Source organism: Alexandromys fortis, unplaced genomic scaffold, assembly GCF_014885135.2.
Source record: "Alexandromys fortis isolate MF-2015 unplaced genomic scaffold, M_Fortis_MF-2015_v1.1 scaffold_13, whole genome shotgun sequence".
NCBI classification, from domain to species: Eukaryota; Metazoa; Chordata; class Mammalia; order Rodentia; family Cricetidae; genus Alexandromys; species Alexandromys fortis.
Window position 1 is genome coordinate 582,996 of NW_026067908.1, and position 21,600 is coordinate 604,595.

A 21,600-nucleotide genomic window follows, 5' to 3' on the forward strand; every position below is an offset into this window, starting at 1 on the left:
CAGAGTTGAGATGTATTTTATTTTATGAATATACTGAATTTTTCTATCCATTCATTAATGGACAATGGGGTTGATTCTGATTATTTTCCATAGTGAATATAGTAGCAATAAATGTGGGTATAGATATCTCAATGGCAGGGAATGGACTTCTCTGGGTCTATAACCAGGAAGGAAATCTCTGGGACATATGGTGGTTTGATTTGAAAGTTTTTGAGGAATATACAAATTGATTTCCACAATGGCTATATTGGTTTGTGTACCCACCAACAGTGAATGTGGGTTCTTCCTCTCCATTTCCTTTCCAACATTTATTATCAGATTTGTTGATGACAGCCATTCTGAGGGGGTTTGCAAAATAATTTTGATGCATTTCTATGATGGTTAAGAATACTGAACACTTGAAAACATAGTTACTGGCCATTTCTCTCTCTCTCTCTCTCTCTCTCTCTCTCTCTCTCTCTCTCTCTCTCTCCCTCCCTCCCTCCCCCCCACCATAGTTACTGGCCATTTGTATCTCTTTCCCTCCCTTTCTCCCTCCCTTTCTCTCTCCCTCCCTCTATTCCTCTGCCCTTTTTCTTTCATAAAAAGTGTCTATTCAGTTCTCTTACCAGCTTTCTGACTGGCAGTTTTATTCCCCCTGAATTCTGGGTATTAGCCTCTTGTCCAAAGTGTAACCAGTAGATTTCCATCTGTTAACTCTGCCACTGTTTCCCTTGTCACAGAGAGACTTTATTTTCACGTATTTCCATCTATTGATACTTAGGGGTGTTGGTGTTCCATTTAACAAGTTCTCGCCTACCTAAATAGGTTTCCCCATATTTTCCTCTGAAAGTTTCAGTGTTTCAGATTTTAAATTAAAATTTTTTTAAAAACTGATTTTGTATGAGGTGAAAAGTATAAATTTAACTTCCTTTTTTGTGGTCAGAATTCCAGTTTTCTTTTCTAGACCTTCCTAGAAAAGTATTTTTACATGAGATTAATATTTAATTTACTAAATTTAGAAGAAAATGAATCATTATCCAATGAGTAGGTGGGGCTTCATCATTTGGCAGTTTTAAGAGAAAAGTGACTGTGCACTCTGCCAGCAGAGCTTTGAACTTGGAACTGGCGTATCAACTCTCCCCTGGATGTCCAGCCAGCTGCCATCCTGGAGATTTATACCACTGAGACAATTCCTTGAAATCAATATCTATCACTGTCTCTATCTGCATCTCTGTCTCCTCACTCTGACTCTGCAGCCCTCCCATGCCTATGCATTCTTGCATGCACACACAGTTATGTATCATACAAATGTACTATGGTGTTTTGGTCAATGGTGAGCTGCACTATGAATATGTCCTCATAAAACTGCAGTGGAGCCAGATATCTATGGCCTTGTATTTTTTATTATACCTTTTCTGCATTCAAATGCATGAATATTTGTATTAGGTTATAAATATCTACAGTTTTATGTACAGTAGGTAGCATGCACATTTGTAGCTAGTGGCAACAGCGGGTACCATATAGTCCAGGTATGCAGGGGGCTGGACTCCTTGGTTGTACAGATACATACTGTGATGTTTGCACAATGACAGAATGAGCTAATGATCCATTTCTCTGAACACATTCCCATTGTGAAGCTGCACATGTACCATGCACATGGCTGGACACCAGCTACAGGTGTGGGCATGAGTACATACCTTCTACTGGCCCATTTCTGGGCTAAAAAAATAGTATGTGTTTGAGAAAAGAGTCAAGAAAGGGGCAGGGTGCAGGGGGAAAGGGACCAGCAGGTGCAAAGGCCCTGCATGCACACAATGGGAAGCAGAGGCCAGGAAAGTGGAGCTGAACAAGCCAGCAGAGAGATGGGAATGTAGCTGGAGTTGACAAGTATGGCGGATGACATGCGGATGACAGAGAAACTGGAAAACCAGCTCACGCTATAATCCTTCCAGATGAGGACCGTCATTCCCGTGTGACAAGACAGGAAACTGAGGCTTGGGGATGATGAAGTCACTGTTCAAGATTTCTGATTGGAAACTAGGCCTGGGATTTAGAGCCGGGTCCACCAGGCAGACCCTGGATTCCCTTTGCTCTCCTGAGCTCTACCTCCCAAGCTACTTCCATTCATCCCTTAGCAGAAGGACAGGTGTTAACAGACAGATGGAGTCAGTCTGTGGGGCCTTTATTCTGAGTGTTCAATTGGGTGTGTGTGTGAGAGAGAGTCTTAACTATCAAGTATTGTCAAGGTTGACACACAAGGTCCCCCTTTTAGAGTTAACCCCAACCACTGGCACCCAGCCTTATACTATCTTACTCTGTGTCAGTCTGACAGAACTTCAGGCCAGTCCATGACACCTCTGAGGGACACACTATCCATCCTGGCTTTGTTTATTCCCCAGAGAGAAGACAGTGCCAGTCAGATACACAATGAACATGGTAAGCAGAGGGCATCACTCATCCCATGACCTTCATCCCTAGCAGCTCCCTACTAGGACCCAGACAGAGCAGCACTGCTATCCTGGACCTGAGGTCAGACTAATCCATCAGCACCCAGCACAGGGGTGGAGGGCAGCCCACCTCACAGAAGCCATCCCTGGCCTGGGGGACACTTATGCAGAGGTTCCAGCCCTCAGGGCTTGCAGTGCAATTTCTCTGTTTTCCATGCCCCACAGATAGCACCAAAACACTACAGACTATTTCCTGGCTTCCTGCTCCAGGCCTTCAAGTCGCCCAGTCCTTCCAGCACAGATCCCCGTCTGCACACACCAGGTAATGGAACAGTAGGCATCTAAATAAAATCAAGGTTTCCTGGAGCTGGGGCCTGGCTCTGGGCTAGTGGCAGGGACCAGAGATCTAGCCACCATTTGACTTGTCACTAGAAGCCTGGAGTGGACCATTTTTCTTCTTGAGGCCTTGGTTTATCCACCTGTGACAGGGGACAATTTAAGCATTCATTGACTGAAGATTTATGGAGCCCTTACACAGCAGCCTGCTGGTCCAGGCCAGGGGCACAAGAATAGTAAATACAGCAAGCAAAGACCCCTGACCTACGGGAGCTTTCATTACATTAGAACACTGGTATTGGGAGAAACAATAAGCAAGAGAGCAGCCTCTGCTAAAGAGAAAACAAGGCAAAGGAAGGGACTCTGTGTGTGTGTGTGTATATGTGGTATGTATGTGGTATGGTATGTGAGTGTATGTGTGTGTGCATGTGTGTACGTGGTATGTATTTGGTGCATGTCTGTGGTATGGTATGTGTGTGTATGTGTGTTTGGTGCTGACGTTTTGGATGAGATATTGGGAAAGTATTTGGGGAAAGTTATGAAGATGCTGAGGGAGGAGCTCCAAGGAGATATGGAAAAGGATTGAAGTAAAAGCCCTGAGGCAGAAGAAGGTGTGTGCTGCTGAGGAAAAGGAAGCGATTGGAGCTCCTTCAGGGATGGGGCTATTCAAGGGCATGGAAAGAGGAGCAGGAATAAAGTCAGTCCTCCCCCTGACCCTTTGGGGACACCACAGCCACAGATTCTCAGGGTTCAGTTACCCCCTGCAAGGCATGGATCCCTCGCTCCTTCCCCTCCTGCCACTCAGTTGCCATGATCTATCTGCCACTGAAATCAGGATACGGCATTGGGGTCGGGTACTATCTTGCCAGTCCAAAGCAGGGGACTAGGAAAGGCTATTGGAGGAGGGTGTTAGTGGGAGGCCTCTTGTTGACAAGTGCTGGGTACAGAGTGTGGCAGCCATGAAGGAGGAGGCCAGCTTGGAGGCAAAGCAGCTTTGTCTATCTTTCTTCCCACTCGGCCACCACATAGAGAACCATGAACTCAGCATCACTCACAAATGTTCTTTGTCTGTGGACTCTATTGGGTGGATCCTGAGGCAGCAGCACACCCTCCCTGGCCTGTAGTGGGGGCTGAGTGTGTGCTCACTTCACTTCTGTTCTCTGAGGACCAGGCTATTCCTTCCACGACCACCCTAGAATTCTGAGGTTCTTCGCCTGTCCTTTCAAGCAGAGCCACCCACATGAACAGAGTGGCACTTGCTAGGCAGGGAGGCTGGTGGCCAGGGGCTCCAGGAAGAAGTCTGTGTGGACCCTGTCCTGCTAAAGGAGGCTACCGCCTTTGTTTTCAGCACTGATGGGTTAAGGGAGATCTGACAGTCGGAATCTGGAGCTGCAGACTATCCCAGCCAAGAGACTGCAGCAGGACAGTAAGCTCCCTGTGAAACAGGAGGGAAGGCCTGGTGCTAGCTCTCAGTTCTAGAGGCCCTATTCCAACAGCAGGCATCTTAGGCTATGATAGTTACCCCTCATGACTCAACAGTCCATGGCTCCTGGTGTGGTGTTCACTAGACTCTTTTGTCCTTTTGACAGGTGGATTGTGTTACTAATCTCATTTTATACAGAGGCTCAGAGACGGAGGCAACACCCCACATTCTCTAAACTGGATTCCTTGAGTGCTGTAGCTCTTATCCCTGAACCCACTGCATTCTCCCTCCTGCTTCTCCTGTCTGTCGCCAGGGGCAATGGCCTCTGGGAATTTAAAGCCACTACATTCTAAACATGAGGAAAAAAAAAAGAGCAGGATACATTATCAAGTCCCAGGGAAGAATCTCGACAATTCTCTCCCAGTTTCAGAGCTGGGATGAAGCTGGAGAGAACCAGTTGGCTCTGGCACCAGTGATGAGCTAGTAAAAATGGAAACCAGAGCACTTGGAGGGGTTCCTGACTCAGTCTAGGAAGGGGAAGGAGGCAGTGAATGCATTCGGGACAGAAGGTGTGGAAGGTGCAGTCTCTGGAGTAGAGGGGTTGGGGCCCTGCCAGTCTTCCCTGCAGAGCTGCCATGGGTCAGGATCAGGCATGAGTGATACGGGGAGAATCCACAGTTTCTGTGGGAGCGTTGGGTTGGGCAGCCACCATCGCCATCATCCTCGTTTGTGTTCTTAAGCATCGGTAGACTCCATGCCTGATAGGAGAGAGAGTACTTCTGCCTCAGCCTCAGCCCTGCTCTGCTGACACAGCTGCCTAGACTTCAAAAGGCAAGACTCCACATTCATTTGCAAAATCAGTATGGAATTCCTACAGGGCTCCTCTAATTCCTCTGGTCTGACCACACAGCAATTACCCATTTACAGAGGAGGGGGAATGGCCTCCCAGGCTCTCCAGCTGTGTGGGGACCTCTGCTCTCCTTGGCCTTGAGCAATAGCTGGGGAGGGCTGGACTGGAGAGGACACCTGTTGGGGGCCTTGTGTGGGAAGACCTGGCTGCAAGCGCATAGCAGAGAAATGGTAACAGCACCCCTGCTTAGCCACCATTGCCAAGTGCTTCTGAGGCGAACAATGGAGGACAAGAAAGGGTGCTGATGGCCTTCAGATCCAACCTGTGTTTGAAGAACATGGAAGCCTTGCTCTGGATCCTTCCATGTGGGACAGGCCTTGCTCCTCTCTGGGCCTCAGTTTACCCATCTGTCGTGTGTGTGTGTGTGTGTGTGTGTGTGTGTGTGTGTGTGTGTGTATATAACATTAGTCCTGTCTGTTTGAGGCTAGCATTTTCAAAACCTCATCAAGTACTTACTACCCTTCCTTAGGATAGGAACACACACAGAGCACATGGGGATTCTTACTTCCTATAAACTGGGGTGCTCTCCAAAGACTCTGCAGCAGGGGTTCAGGAGGAGAAGCTGGAGCCCAAGCAAGCATGGCCAGAGTTTCTTGTTAGGTTGTGTTGGTTGCTGGGTTGCTGGACCAAATTGGTTCCAGGTGTGTGGTGGCTCATGGGGCGGACTTGGCCATGATCAAGCAAGACTTGTTAAAGCCAGTGTCAAGGGGTGGACACTATGCCATTTAAGTGCAGCAAAGGAGCAGGGAGTACAATCAGGAGACCCTCAAAGACAGTGACTACAGCAAGCGCACCATGAAAGCATGCGTTTGCCACACAGAAGAGGAGAGAAGGAATTGCAGGAGATGCAGATGGACAGGGAGGTGCTTTGTGGCTCCTGTCAGTGCTGACTGCAGCCAAAGGAAAGGAAGGGAGACTGGGTAGACCCCACAGCTCCACAGCCATGCCAATAGCTGCTGTGGGCTGGAAGCCAGCATCAAGGCTGGTGGAGGAGGGCACAGGGTAGACTGATTGCCAGGGGTGGGATCCAGACCTCAGGCTTTACTGGTAAGACAGTAGGGGAAACTGAACTGAAGGAGCAAGAAAGACCAGCAAGGTTTTGGATTTAGAAGCCTACCTTTGTGGTGCCTGGTGAACAGCAGGCAGTCTCAGCCCAGAGGCCAAGAGAGGCCAGGAAGACCTGCCTTGACCTAGCCTTGGAGATGTGGAAGGGGATTTGAAGCAGGTGAGAACCACGGTTCTCTCCCTGCTTTGGCTTTAGAGCATCCTAGACCAGGGCTCCGAGGCTCTCTCGTGACCTTGCACTGACCCCGTTGTCTGAAGATGAGTTCTCTCCTCCCTTTCCTTTCCTTTCCTTTCCTTTCCTTTCCTTTCCTTTCCTTTCCTTTCCTTTCCTTTCCTTTCCTTTCCTTTCCTTTCCTTTCCTTTCCTTTCCTTTCCTTTCCTTTCCTTTCCTTTCCTTTCCTTTCCTTTCCTTTCCTTTCCTTACTCCCTTGCAGCAGCAGCTGGACAGGGGTGGGGCGGCTCAGGGTGGAAGGAAAGACAGAAAGCTCTGTAGTACTGCATGAGCCCCAAGTGTTGGCGGTCGAACCCCAAGTTCCAGGTCAAGGAGGATACACCCTTCTAGGAAACATCAAAGGAGAAAGTTGTAGAGTCTCAGAAGACAGCAAAGCGGTTCCAACTTCTGGTTTTAACTTGTTTGAAAGCTCAGAACACAGCACTTAGCAACAGATGGGGTGTTGGACACTAGAGACAGGTGGTAGTGGACCTCAGGTTCTGCATGGGCCTCCTTACAATGCAGAGGCCACTGAAGCCCAGAGAGGACAAGGTTCCCAAGGCCAAGGCCACACAGCAAGCCAGGGGATGCCGATGAAGTCAGGGGTGAGGCATCTGTCTGCTTCTCTGGCTCTGGTCAGGTCTCTTGTGGGCTATTATTCCCTTCTTCCCCCTACCACAGAAAGACTATAAGATAAAAGAAGGTCCAGCTGAAGCCCGAGCGTCAGACTTGGGGCCAGAGCACAGAAAAGGCAAACTCATTCTGGATGAGCAAAGCTCTGTATACGGGGTCAGATTAGTGATAATCGGCCTCCAGGCTCAGAGGGTGGACAAAATGTGCTATGGGGGGCATAAAATCACCCCAAAGGACAGCTTTTAAGGGTTCATGCACTTTCAGAATCTGCCATAGGCAGGAAGGCTACCCAGACTTTCAGTCTCTGGCCAGAATCTTCTCCAGGGCCTTAGGTCTATGATGAGTTTTCTAACCCTTCCTTAATTTTTCTCTGGGTCGTGGGCTTGTTTCTCAGCCTGTCTTCCCAGCCTATGCTTCTCTCCTGCCACACCAGGAATCCTACCTACTCTAAAAATGTCTCCTAGATCCTAGCTCCAGTCTGGGGTTCCCTTTCCTGGGCTCTTCTGATAAGAAGACTCAGACACAACAAGCCACAGCGTTGGTTTGTCCTGGGATTAGGAATGGGGTCTCTGAGTGACATCAAAAATTGCAAAGACCTATGTCTGTGCAAGGGGAAGACAGAGACCAAGAGAGAGAACAGAAACCATTCTACCCCAGCCACAAAGAGACTCATGATGAACCACATGGCCTATGTCTGAGCTGGTATGGTCCATGAGTCCTGGAGACGTAGACTGATGCATGTAATTCAGTCCTGCTTACAACACCTAGTAGCCTCTCCACCTCTCTCCATCATCTGGTCTTGGACTATCTGACTAGGCCCTATGACCTAGCTGTGTGTGCGTCCTCTACCTCATCCCTCCATTACTTTCGCTTGTTTCATGGGGATACTGAACACCATGACTTCAGGGCCGGAGGCCTAGTGGCAGACAGCATCTGGTACCCGAACATCCCTAGCTGACAGGCCTGCTGTGGATGCTGCGAACCATGACCACCATACATGGGAGCATACTATGGCTCTAGAAATCACAAACAGCTTCAACATGGACTCTCCACGCTCCTTGGCAGCGCTCTGCTTCACTCGCCAGGTTCCCCTTGCCCCTCATCCTCTGAGCTGAGTTTTAACTAACTTCACGTGCAGATTTACAGGTTTGTTTTGGAGTGGGCCGCTTCTTTCCCACTTCAGCGTCTTTGCACTTCCTGGTCCAGGTCCGCCTTCCCATCATGCCCCTGGTCTGCCCCACACACTTTAACATTCCAGCTACTGCTCAAGTCCCATCTCTTGGAGTTTCCTTCCCTGGCTCTGTAGATCAGCTCAGGGTGCTCTCTAAAGTTCTCTTACTCTTCCCTGTTTCTTTGGAGCACTGGTAAGAGTTTGTCTTCATCCACGCACGAGGTCCATATTTTTTTAATGTCCTATTGTAACGTTATCAACTACCAATGATTGTTCTGTGTCAGGCACTGTACAGAGTTCTACACCAGTTTTATTGCACACACGTTCCAACAATTAGGAGACAGTTTTTACCTTTATTCCCTGTTCACAAGGGAGGCAAAGGAGACACGGGAGTTAGGTGACTTGCCTAAGGTCATCTGGCTAAGTGGTAGACGAATGAAGAATATCTGAAGATTTTTACCACGTGCCAAGCAGGTCCTACCACCTTCTATGAGGGACCAAATTCCCCTTACTCTTTCTCACATCCCTGGTACCTAGGACATAGCTGTGACACCCTGAGGGCAGTCAGCTCCATTAGGCACAGCTTTCAGCCCTGGCTCAAAACCAGTAAGTGTACTTGGGGGAAGAGGGATATGCTGAAACCCCAAAGGTGGAGCTTCACTGTGGATGAGGGGTTCAGAGCTAGAGGGGCTCAGGAATGGCCCAGGGGTTCTCAGCAGAGAACTTCCTTCCTAGGTGCACATTGCTCCTGATACATGACTGTCAGCTCAATGAAAAGGAGCCTGTCCTCTAGGTTCCTGCCAGGCCTGTGGTGGATGGCTGAGAAAGAGGTTCTTCTTCTGAGGAACGGAGGGAGCCTCCTGGAGGCTTCTTGCCCTGAAGGAGTCCCCCCTCATCTGGACTGCCTCTGAGCCTGACAGCTGCTCTCCCCGGCCTCTCTACTACCTCCTTCCCCGCCATGCTCTTGGCACCCAGGCCCAGCAGGCCTCAGCCACCCTTGTGGACTGTTGGCTCAGGAGCATGTCAGCTAGTTTAGGAGGCTTCCATCCCAGCAGCCCTGGCCCCCACCCCTTTGAAGGGGATCAGGTTCCCCCACAAACATAATTGAACAAAAATATGAGAGAGAAAAGGTCTTTGTTCTCCCATTTACAGCGTCAGAAAATATGTAACAAATTAGCCGTTTATGAGGTAAGAGACCAGCTCTGTGTGCAGGCGGTGTGGCCTCAGCAGGCACAAGGGGCCTTTGAGTCTCTACATGGAGGGGCACGGCGGCGGGAAGGGAGAGCTTGCAGGACTTCAGCGTAGGCACAGGAGGCCGGCAACCATCTAGGACTCTGGGAAGCTTGCAAAGGGAGACAGGGGGGCAGGCAGAGACAAGGAGGAGATCCTGAGCATGGGGAGAGAACAGCTGCTGCAGGCCAGTCTCTAACAGGGCCAGTGCACTTAGCAGCCAGCGGGCTACTAGGGTCTCAGTGGCTTCCTTACTGGCTGCTGTGGACCTTAGGAATGGGCAGGTGCCTCTGGTATTGCTGGTGATTTTGCTCCATACCAAGGAGGAATGCCACCTGAAGTATCAAATATTCAGTAAAGTAGAGGAGAGGGGGGAAGCATCAGGGAAAGATCCAGAGGCTCTTAGCAACATGGATGGCCATGCCTCTCCTCAGCATTGTCCTGGCTGTCATCTGTTTCACTTGGATGTCTAGAGCTATGCATGGCTTAATCCAGTCATAAGCATAAGCATCTTAGCTTGGTCCACTGGGGTTGTTTGGCCTGGTGACAATGCAGGCTAGCATTACACTCGGCATCTTTGGCCCCCTTATGATTTAGAGACTTCTCCTGCCTCCTCTCCCTCCTCCTCTTCATACTTTTCCTCTTTTTGTTATCTTCTTTCCCTTCAGTGTTTTTTTTTTTCAGACAGTCTCACTATGTCGCCTCAAATTCGTGATCTTTCTGCCTCAGTCACCCCCGTGATGGGTTATAGGTGTGTGCACCACACCGGGCTCTTGGTTTAGTTCTTGATTCTGTTAGATCCTGTGCTCTAAGGCCCACCTTTTTCATTTCCGTGCCCATGGTCAGGATTCTCCTTGCTGCCAGCCTGGCCACACATCATGGGAACACATGTTCAGACACCTCTTGCAATACATCCATGGAACTGCCTGTTCTCTTTGCTCACCACAGATCCCTGCTGAGCTCAGAGCTGGGTTCTGGCTGCGTACCATGGCCCTGAGCCTTTGAGAGGAGGTATTGGTGAAGATGGGTCCATGCCAGTCCAGTAAGAAACCTCTGTAAGAAGTGGGGTGCTGGGTTCCTGCCTGAATACCCCGAGTGTTTGGTCTGTAGTCACAAACACGTCGCTTTCCTGGATCTGACTTTATTTGTTTTGATTGGATCTTAATAGTTCTTTCAGGCTGAAGCTGAAGCTGCCTGGGATCCCGGGAGACTTGCTAAAACTTCAACTGCACCCAGCGTAGCAGAGTAACTTGAAATTTAATCAGTGCCCAGGGATGCCCGCCTCATTCTTTCCAGCGCTGGCTTCTGAGGTGGGCTCGGACACAGTGCTGTTCTCTGCAGTGCAGACCTGAGGGGAAATTTGCACAGGCCGTAACTGTGCCTGGCAACTTCTCCCGGAGCCACAGAACAAAACTCTGCCCCACTAGCCTTGACTTTCCCTATGTGGACCCCTTCCTGGACACTTCTGTCGCCACTTTTCTGCCATCCTTCTTCCTCCTCTTTAAACACTTCCCTCCCACATCACTGTGTGGCTTCCCGAAAAGAAAGCCTTCCATGATGGAGGAAGTGATTTTCATTCATAGACATATCTCCAGCCCTGGCACTGAAAACAGGCCGCATGTCTCATAAATGAATGAATGAATGAATGAATGAATGATACTCTTGGCATTTCATTTCACCACCATGCCTGGTCCTTTTCACGCAAGGCTGTACCTCAGTGGCAGGGCTCTGGCCTTTCAGAGTGTTAGGTCCTGCGCAGGAGCAAGATGGTGTTGAACATCAACCAGGCCAACTGTTCATTTTACCAAGTTCAGAGAGGAAAGGAGTAGCCCGAATCACACATACAAAGAATTCTGTTCAGACACTTCCTGCGATGATGTGTCTATGGACCTGTGGACCAGTCTGTTCCCCAGCTGGCTAGTGAGGACCCCAGGACAAGTATCTACAGGGAAGAAGCAGGAGCTCTCGGCAAGGCTGCTGCTTCTGGACTGCCCTTCCCCACTCTTTTCCTCCAGTCAGGCTAGCCTCCTTCCTCTACCATGTAGACCAGGGACCTCCCCTGCTGGTCTCAAGCCCTTCTCCTCTCTACATACTCTTGCCAAATCTTGTGAAACAATTAACATTTGTTTTTAAGACGTCAGCACTAAAACCCAAAAAAGGTAGCCCAGGTCACGCAGGTAATTGCAGGATTTGACCTGGAAGTGTTCTTTCTACCTTATCTCCTGAGTCTTTGGGCACTCCTCCCCTCAGCCTCCTCTGGGCCTGTGGGCAGGTGTCTGCCTTCCTTACTGTTTTCTTTCCCAAAGCCTCTCCCTAACCGCGCAAACTCTCAGCTCTGTACCGGAAGTTCCCTCTGGCGCTTCCAGTAGTGCTCTAGGGATAAGCAGGTAGCCTAGCAGGCAGTGACCAGCCAGGCAGTGACCACTGTTCTGCAGAAGGTTCTGTGCCATAGAGCCAGGAGGTGAGCCGAGACTCACACTAGTAATCCAGGGCCCTGGGTCGGCATTCACTTGCATAGCTAAATTCACCTCTTCCAAGGACTCACCTGCCTTTAAGAAAGCCTGAGCTATTCGGGACATGATGAGCCTGCAGGAACCTGTCGCAATAGCAGGGAGCAGGCTGGGGAAACGGGAATCAAAGGCCCCAGAGCTCAGGACATGAAGTTACCCCGGCAGTGCACCTTCCAGGCAGGCACTCAGAGGGCTGTGCCATATTTCTGCGCCCCAACAGTAGCCCATTACATCCTTGCCCTTACATGAAACAGGAGCCTGCCTGTCTACCTCAGTCTGGCCCATGGCTCTCCAGAACGCGTCCATACTCTGTAACTCTGGAAAGGGTGCAGAGACCTGTGGCCACAGATCTCGTCAGTCAGACCTTCTCTAGGCCACCCCAGCCCCCATCACCTCTTTCGCCCTCTCGAGGCTGTCATCACTTCTGCTCCAAAGCAGCGGATGCAGACATCCGAGGAGGCACACAGTCATCGGGCTGCAAGGAGGAGGCATTGCTGACTAACTCCCAGCCAACCAGAAAATGTCATTAACCCGACTGCCCACCCAAGCACTGCACAAGGCACGCGTGCCCTCTTGTAAATATCTCTCCCACCGTGCATGAGCACTCGGTCACGTGCGGACTCCAGAATTCTTCCTGAGCTCGTCCTTAGCCCCTGCTGGACGTGTCCAGGCAAGAACACCCTCACTGCCTTACACAATAGTAACTGTCCACACACACACACCTACAGGCTCGACCTGTCCACGGCATCACTCCGCTCAGTGTGCTCTTCCTCTCTCACACCTGTGTGAGCTGCCTTAGAGTACTAGAGCGCTCAGCCTTGGCCCTGGGCATCTGTGAACCCCAGAGGATAGTCAGGACTTGGCCTTTGGGTCCTGCGATGAGGGGCAGATACCTAGCTGTCTTAGACCAGAACAGGTCTCTCACAGTCCGTCACTCACTGGGCTGAGCTTCTTTGTCTCTGGGAGTGACAGAGTTAGGGTCATCTAGCACCCCACCTTCTTAAACTGTGGGTCACAACTCCATGCTGTGTTACATAACTAGATGTGGTATACGCGGCACGCGCGCACACACACACACACACACACACACACACACACACACACACACAGAGAGAGCTAATAGTAAAGGATTTCTGAACCTGCAATGACCAAACATTATTCCAAGAAATCAAATGTGAGGTTAATCTGAGGTATTTCTGGCCGGGTTGGCCTATGTCTCAACATGAGCATGCGCCGGCAGACTCAATTCTGAACACAAGACGTGCACCCTACACTGTACGTATCATGCCACGCAATGCTAGTGGATGCCACCTGAAACCCTTCTGTTCAGACCAAGATGCAGAGGGCTGCATGGGACGAACTGCAGAATGTTCGCTGTACACGCAGTTTTCTGTGCCTGTAGAGACACAGTAGGTTAATTATAGAAACAAAGCCGGTACATTTTTCTCCTGCCATCGTTCCTCAGCATGTAAGTATCATATTAACCTATCTTTGGATTCTATTGTGTTAGAATGTATGAATTTTTAAATTATTTACATTGCTGACTCGAGTTTCATTAAAAAAAAATCATTAAAGGCATTTTGGCTTGGGACTGAGACAGGATTTCCAACAGTTTCTGCAGTGACCCTAAGCACACTCTTGCCATTTTGTATTATGTATTTATGCACAGTTGCACTCTTGAATTGATGGTTATGAAACTGAAGTATCCATCAAACTCTGGGAAATGTTGAAGATGCTCTGTATCCAGCAGAACTGAATACTCAGCCAAGATTTAATTCGTTGTGTAAGAATAAACAAGCACGTCCACCTCATTGCTGTGCAGATGCGCATTCGTCTCTAGAAAACGGTAAGTTCTACATCCACCATAGGCTTGCTTTAAAGCAAATTCCTGGGGCTGGAGAGAAGGCTCACTGTTTAAGAATACTTGCTCTTGCAGAAGACCCCAGGTCCAATTCTCAGCACCCACATGGGGGCTCACAATCATCCATATGGCTCCTGTACCAGGGTGTCAGACACCCTCTTCTGGCCTCCGAGGACATCAGACACACAGCTGGTACACATAATACACATAGTCAAAACACACAGAAAATAAAACACATATTCTTCACGACTCAGTGTCAGTAAATGTCTAGCTTTGTGTGTCTATTTTATATAACCATATAGCATGGGTTGTGTAAAAATTTCTCAGTGTACATGTTCTATGAGTAGACAAACCTTGAAAAGACCTGCCTGAGCTAGAGGATTGACTATGGAGTTCAATCTGCCTTTGCTATTCACTGGCTTAGTCAGGGGCCTTGGACTTGGATGCTAGGCCTCTGTGAAGAGATGTTTCCCTCTGTAAAATGGGCTGTCTTTCCTGCAGGTTGTGACAGCTGGAGACGTCACACATTCTATGTTTTTATTCTTTTAAACAGGTATTACCAAGACCTCACCTTAAAGATGAGGAAATATGCAAAAGTTAAATGGCCAGACAGGGCTGTGTGATTCCTTCCCCCCTCCCTTCCATCTGCAGAGAGAGAGAGAGAGAGAGAGAGAGAGAGAGAGAGAGAGAGAGAGAGAGAGAGAGAGAGAGAGAGAGACTGAAAACTAACAAAACTGTGGCAGGAGAGAGAAGCTCACGGGCAGAGAGAGGCATCAAGATTAGCAGGTAATAGAAACCAAGTTGCAGAGGAAAGACCAGAAACCCCAATCAAGGGAGTGTGGAAGGGGCAGGGCTTGTTTAAGGAAAGCCCGGAGAAGGCAGGTCAGCACTAAGGGTCAGAACTGTCTTGACTCAGGGCTATGGAGCCTTCGGAGCATCTCCTATCTCTGTGCTGGAAAGTGGTTTTCTCTCTTTTGTCTCTGCTTCTACCACTATTCGTCCACCTCTATCCAGTTCTTTGTTCTAGAACATAAGACCTTGGGAATGTGAGCTAGTGGCCTCCAGACTCCAATATCTGCTGCCCAGACAATATGACTGACTTGTGCCCATGATGGAGTACTACCCCTGTCCAGGCAGGCAGTCTTGCTGGAAGGGCTGTGGGCCCTACAAGAAGAGTACCACCTATGCCACACCCTTAGATCCTGGAGAAGGTCCCTCATGTCAACGGCTCTGAAGGCCTCTCAACCCAGGGTTAAATGTCTTCCTCACCTGGACACAAGAGTGGCAAGAACATGGTGCTGGTAAGGCCTGCAGGAAGTCAGAGAGCAGTGGTGTGACAAGGTCTCGTTTTTGTTCACGAGTCCCCTAGGATGCTGTAGTTGTGGCCTGAAGTCCTGGGGCAGACTCAGAAGGCAAAGGGATGGTCCCTAGCTGCACAGGAGAAACAGACGGTGGAAAGCCAGCCAAGCCTCTGCACCGTCAGCACATTCTTGGGGCAATGTATTGCAAAGCCTCCTTGACTTCACTTTCTAAGTGAGAACGAGGGCCTCACTGCCCCAGCAGGGTCGTGCCCGGGTCACTGACTAGGGCTGCAGGCTTTGGGGTCTGGGGAGGCCTTGGCACTTTGCCAGCCATGGTTTGCCTCTGCTGAGGCAGGCCTTCTCACCTTGCCTGGCCTCCTTGCCCAGAGCACCAGCCCTGGCTTGTATTCTCCTGATGATGGGGGGTTTGCTAGTGTCTTCAGCTGGGGAAGGCCTTTTTCAGGTACACTTGGTTTAAAGGACCAGCTGTGTGCCTTTGCTGGGGAAGAGAGAGCTAGTGAAAATAACAGTCTGCGAGGAGGGAGGTGCTATCTCCTCGTGGATTGAGAATGGATGGGGGGGGAAGCAAGGCTCCATCCTACGGTACAGGTGAGCAGAGCTGCCACAGAGGATCGGCACAAAGGTGACAGGGAGCCATAGAGGTCTTCCATTTAGGCTCATCCTCTGTCCTTCACAAGGCACGGCACAGTCCAGCAGTGAAGAACCCCGGCTCCCGTCTCAGAACTCTTCTGCTGGGAAGTTGTACAAAGGATGATAGGTGAGGGCCTCTAGGAATCAGGGCTCCACCTGGGCCCGACTTCCATACACAGAGGGCACTGACAAGAGTCCATAGACACCCCCTCTCTGTTGGGAGCATCTCAGATGTTTGTTAATGTGGATAACTTTCAGGAAATCCCAGACAATGGGTCCATTCTGGTCCTGGAAGGCAGGCTGGCAACGCCCTCATCCTTCCCGAGCCCAGAATTTCTTCTGGGAACTCGTACCAATCTTACAGGGTTGCCATGAGTCATGACACACAGTGGGTCACTCCGCATACTAGGACACTTGGACAAGGACCCTCCCCCCCTTCCAGGCTGGGAGCAGGATCAAGGAATACAGGGAAAGGGAAGCATTGATTCCCCCACAATCCTTACTGTAACTTGGAGAGATGGTGCATCCGGCTTGCTCCACCTTCACTTAGAGAGGCAGTGTTAGGGCCAACCTACCTCTACACAACTGATAGCCATAAACTAATTTTCCCCACTGCAGGGCTGTGGGGAAAGGACTGACGAGGGTTCCAGCGCATTGCAACATCGTGCAGGCTAGATTCTGAACTGCAGCAATCCCACCGCCACTGCCACCCACCCAGCAATCTGACTGCCACCTATGCATGGATGGGGCTGCCAAGTCTGCTTTAAAAAGGAGGAAGTTGGGACTCAGAACGATGCAGCAGCCTGCCCAGGAACAAAGATCATCGGGCAGACAGTGGAAGCTGCACTTGAAACCCACGTCTACCTGACTCCTAAGGCCACGCCTTATCTAGTCCTGAACTCAAATTCATTGCCAGCAGAAGACACCGGGCAGAGAAGGGCTGTGTAGGAGAGAGGCCCCAGAAACCAGGAAGCTGAGAACAGGTGCAGGATGAATTACTGAGGGTGACATTTGAGGCTCCCGGCCCTTTAGTAGTTCCCCTCCTGTTCGTTCCATTGTTCCTGGCCCTGAGTGGCCTGCAGAGAGGCTAAGCATGAGCAGTTACCACAGCAGCACATCATAAACAGTCTGTAAAAGGCACAGGGAGTCCAGCTCACACCCTTCCCGTGCCAGGCAAGGCCCCCAGCACCCGTGATTAGGAATGGCTGCCTACTGGAAGAGGCCAGGCTGACCGGCACCGATGCTGTCCTCATCACATACCCTATGAGGAAACTGAGTGGCCAGCCCAGTGTTACCCCAGAAGTGGCTTTTCCAAGGCTGCTGAGTGAGTGGGGGAGCTGTAGCAGGAGAGAACATTACTGTCTTCATGTTCACCTCTCACACACCTCAGGGTTCTGAAAAATCAATTTAGAAGCCAGGCTCAGTGGCAGATACTTTTAATCCCAGTAGTGGGTAAGCAGAGACAAACAATCTCTGGGGCTCACTGGCCGGCCAGCCTAGCCTACTAAGCATGCTCCAGGCGGATGAGAAAGCCTGACTCATAAAACAAGGTGGATGTCTCCTGAAGAACGACACCCGGGCCTGACCTCTGACTTTCATACCTCCCCCCCTCCCCGACACGCACACATATGTACATGCACACACAGATGTGCCTGTGCCCACCAAACACAAACCCAATTTACTACTCACAGGTTCTCTGAGGCCTCTGGTCTTTCATACAAAGCTGAAGTTTCTCCTACCACACTACCACTGGGTGGGCACCCACCTAAGCTGAGTGTCTTTTGTTGTGGGTTTGCATAAATGAATTTATAGCTCTCTGGGATTGAAGTGTGAGGCCTGCAAGGGCTCCTGGAGAGAGCTCTTGATACCCAGCTTGTTCAGAAAGACGGCGTGTTACCGCTATCCACGCTTTCTTCCTCAGTGTGCAGTTGGTCGGGATGAAGCTGCGGATTTCCCTGCATGTATCTGACTTCTTCATTTCCCAAGGAAAGGAGATTCTCCGGGGTTGTAACAGTGTGAGGACCTTGGACTGGGAGTCAGGGGCCAGGATGCAGGTTCTGCCTCCCGTAAGTTAACATTCTGGGTGGCGTGGGGCAAGCCCCTACCCTCACTGGCTTTGGTGTCTTGTCTAGTAGGGAAAAGTCAGAGACTCCTCCAGCATGGGAATCCTGGTGCTCAGCTGTAGTAATAGGAGCGGTGGGGCTGCGTCCCCGGCACCCGGCCGCCCACATTACCCGAAATAATTACACGGAAATTCCCGAGGCCAGCCTGCCCCCAATGGGCTGGCTTATCCCTACACTCAGCACATGGTAGAGGCTCATGGGATATCTAGTCTCACACCAGCAATGATTCTCAGCAAGGTGAGTGAGGTCCCAAACTTTTGCTGAGACTTGGTAGGGACACCAGATTGTATTCTGTGTTCCTTGAAGTGACCTGTGGTGGGCTCCATCCACCATCCAGAGCCAGAGCAGGAGGCCTGGGCCGGAACACTGGCAATAGGCTACATTGTGATAGGAGGAGACGAAAGAACAGTTTAATCTTGCTGTCAAGTTTGGTTGTGACTTCATTCATGGCACACAATTTACTTAAAATAAACCTAACTCATATTATAGATTTTATGTAATCTATTTTAAAACAAGAACATAAAGAGAGATTAGCATCTGAGATGCTTGTGTTGCGGTAGAAACACTTTCGGAATTCAAATGCCCTTGAGAAATACCGGGTGGAGGAGAGATCCTTTAGGAGCCCCCAGAAAGGATTCGGGCAAGACCCTGAGTGTTATGTTCCTGTAGGCAACCCTCACATGCTGGGAAACTGGGCAACACTGAGGAAAGCGTGGACCTTCTCTGTCAGAGTCCTGCTTTGTCAGTGGGTTCAAGCTTCCTGCAAGAGGGGATGGGGAGGCTGTGTCTACAGGATGGTGAGGAGAGCATTCCAGGGGCTCCCGCTAGGACTGCTCAGTAGGCTTGGTCCTCTTTGATTCTACCCACCTCAGCAGGCTTCCCAGCGTTAGCCTCCAGCTGGTAGGACACGTGAAGCAAAAAGCACCAGCAGATTCTCCCGAGGCTGACTAGGGGGTGCAGAACTGGGAGAAGATCAGGGAATCGTGTGGGGAGCACCAAGGATGGGTTTGAGTTCCCTGACCACCAGTCAGCGTCTGCACCTGCTCTGCCTGCAGTGGGACCACCTGGCTCCAGTGCCCAACTCACTATCTCTATAGCGCACAGGGCAAGTTCCTGAGTCATTATAGGGGCTTAGATTGCAGTGACACATAGGATCTGGGTAGAGGCAGCCAAAGGAGCTGCTGAAGAAGGCAGAAACTTGAAGGAAGCATTTTCCTTCCCTCGAGGCACCGCCCTGTCTTCTCTGTGCTGTGATTGAGGTTTTCCAGTCCTGAGGAAGCAGTAGGCAACCTGAATGGGGATTGTCCAGAAAATCACTCCTACAGTCCCTCTCGGTGTTCTGAGAACAGGAGCTGGGGCCCAGGAAGGTGCAGCCACCTATATTTTGGCTACAGTGAGACATGCCTTCCCCCCTTTATTAATAGGGAGGATTAAATAAAATGGTCACACTAGGCCATCACCATTGGGAACAGCCACTTCAAACATCAACTAAGTGAGCTGAGACATTAGAGCTTGAGGAGGTAGGTAGTACAACAACCCAGGCCACATAACTGTCCATCCCCAGGCTTATGATCTTGAACTGGGAGCCTCAGTGTCCTCATGTTAACTTGGGGACAACGAGACTTTCCTTGCTTCCCCGAGATAAGAGCTCAAATGTGTACTTAAGGACTCAGTGCAGGGGCACACACAGTAGGTGTGATTAAATGGTAGATGATCCCTTCTGTCTGTGTGCCTTCAAGGTTCAGTTTGTACTCTTGTGTTTCCACCACCACGGGGTAGCGGTTTCCCATTTCCTGGTTGTCTCTGGAGTCCTGAAGTCTTCCAAAAATAGACCCCTGGATTGAAAGTTTCCTAAGTCTGTTAACTCCAACCAGAAGATAAGGGTCGGTGTCTTAAGATATAACTTAGCCCCCAGAACATGGGAGCAGCACTGGCAGATGGCACAGGGGCTATCCACAGCCTTTGAGGGACATGGAAGGGGCCCTCAGTGAACGGTTCCCCTTGTGGTCCAAGTGTGCAGAGGGCAGAGGTCACACCCCCTCGTCCACAGCTTCTGTTTGTATGGCTCCTGGTCAGGACAGGGCTTCCTGTCCTCAGACTCTCCTGGGAGCAGGAGTCCAGTCTTTCCTAGTGGACTAGGAAATAGACTTTGAATGTCATCCAACAACAAAATGAGTTTTGAAGCCAAGTACTTGTACCTTAGAGAGAGCGTCAGCCATACATACAAGTGCGGTCGAGAAGGGACTCGTCACAAAGATGTAGGCTAGGCAGGGCCAGCACTTAGACCCCCCTTCACTGCTTCCTGAGTCACAGCAGGCTGCCTTGGTCCTGTATGTGTGGGTGCGTACACACGTGTGTGTATCTACTAAGTTTCTGTCCCCATTGCAGAGGACAGCAATGATAACACTGTGAATGAAATACAATGGATCTCACTTAGGCTAACCCCGAGTTTGGGATGTGAACTAGGGAGGGAGGGTCCCGACAGCCGAGGACTCTGAAAATGACTGGCCCTGAGTAACCCAGAGGAGCGCTGTGCCTGCCTCGTTCCTTATGCTGTGACATCAGGACTGGCTTTGTGTTGACTTTACAGATGCTTATGAGAAGCTAATTATTATATCCTGGGGACTTGGAGGAGGAGACACAAAGAATGTGTTGGCTTCTCAGTCTTTGGGGTTGCACACACAGCTCTACTTGGCCACAAGGAGGCTCCTCCGGGCAGTTTCTGAGGACTTCAGTCTCTTCTCTCTGCTCCGGAGGGGTTGGCGTGTGGGTAGGGTTTCGGGAGCCACACAGTTCAGAAGATCTACATTTGAAACTGGTCTTGTACAACGACAGACAGGCACTGAGGCATGTCCCTCTTCTGTGCCTGGTCTCCTTACACTCAGTAGCGCCCTGGTTGGTCAGCTTTCCATTATTATAACAAAATACTTGAGTAACTCAGAGAAAAAAGGTTATTTTGATTCATAGTTTCAAAGAACCCTGGATATGACTGCAGACGACTGCTTTGGGGCCTTTGGTGGAAGTGTTGGGTGACCGCAGTGGGAGAGTGTGGTACTGCAGAGAGCTCATGTCATGGCTAGGAAGGGAGAGAGGAGGAGGTCACAGTATCTTACAATCCCCTTAGAGGTCACAGCCCCAAGTATTTTTCATTTCTCACCTTCTAAATGCACTGCTATTGCTAACTCTGGGTACGAAGCTTCACCCACCCACCCAAATTTATTTATTTGTTTATTTATTTATTTTGGTTTTTTGAGACAGTATTTCTCTTTGTAACAATCCTGGTTGTCCTGGAACTTACTTTGTAGACCAGACTGGCCTCAAACTCACTGAGATTTGCCTGTCTCTGCCTCCCAAATGCTGGGATTAAGGGCGTGCTCAACATTGCTGGTGATCAGGAAGATGCATCAAATTCATAATGAATTATCAGTCACTCAAGTTAGAATGGCCATCATCAGAAAGAAAAGAAACAGGCGAGTAAGGACACAAAGGAAGGGCTGTCAGGTACTGTTGGTGGGAGTGTAAATCAGCACAGGTATTATGGAAAACATCACAGAAGTTCCTCAGCAAATGGAAAACAGGTGATCTAGACATCCCACTACCGAGTGCATGTCCAAAGGAAATGAAACCATTATGTCGAAGAGACATCTGTACGTGTTCACTGACATGCTACTCACAGTAGTCAAGATAGGGACTTCACCTGGGTGTCTACAGATAAGCCAATGTGTTAGTTATAGTCAATAAATATT

The 21,600-nt window shown here is 49.9% G+C and overlaps 1 protein-coding gene and 1 long non-coding RNA gene across 5 annotated transcripts in view; one reads left to right on the plus strand and one right to left on the minus strand.

The window, feature by feature from the left end:
• The window catches only part of LOC126497984 (uncharacterized), a 43,214-nt gene extending 27,999 nt beyond the window's left edge, over positions 1-15,215 (plus strand). The window contains exons 2-3 of the long non-coding RNA XR_007590735.1: positions 13,588-13,764; positions 14,794-15,215. This is a non-coding gene — a long non-coding RNA (uncharacterized lncRNA). The remainder of the gene's footprint in view (positions 1-13,587; positions 13,765-14,793) is intronic.
• The window catches only part of Trabd2b (TraB domain containing 2B), a 195,211-nt gene that overhangs the window by 40,282 nt on the left and 133,329 nt on the right, over positions 1-21,600 (minus strand). The window lies entirely within an intron of this gene.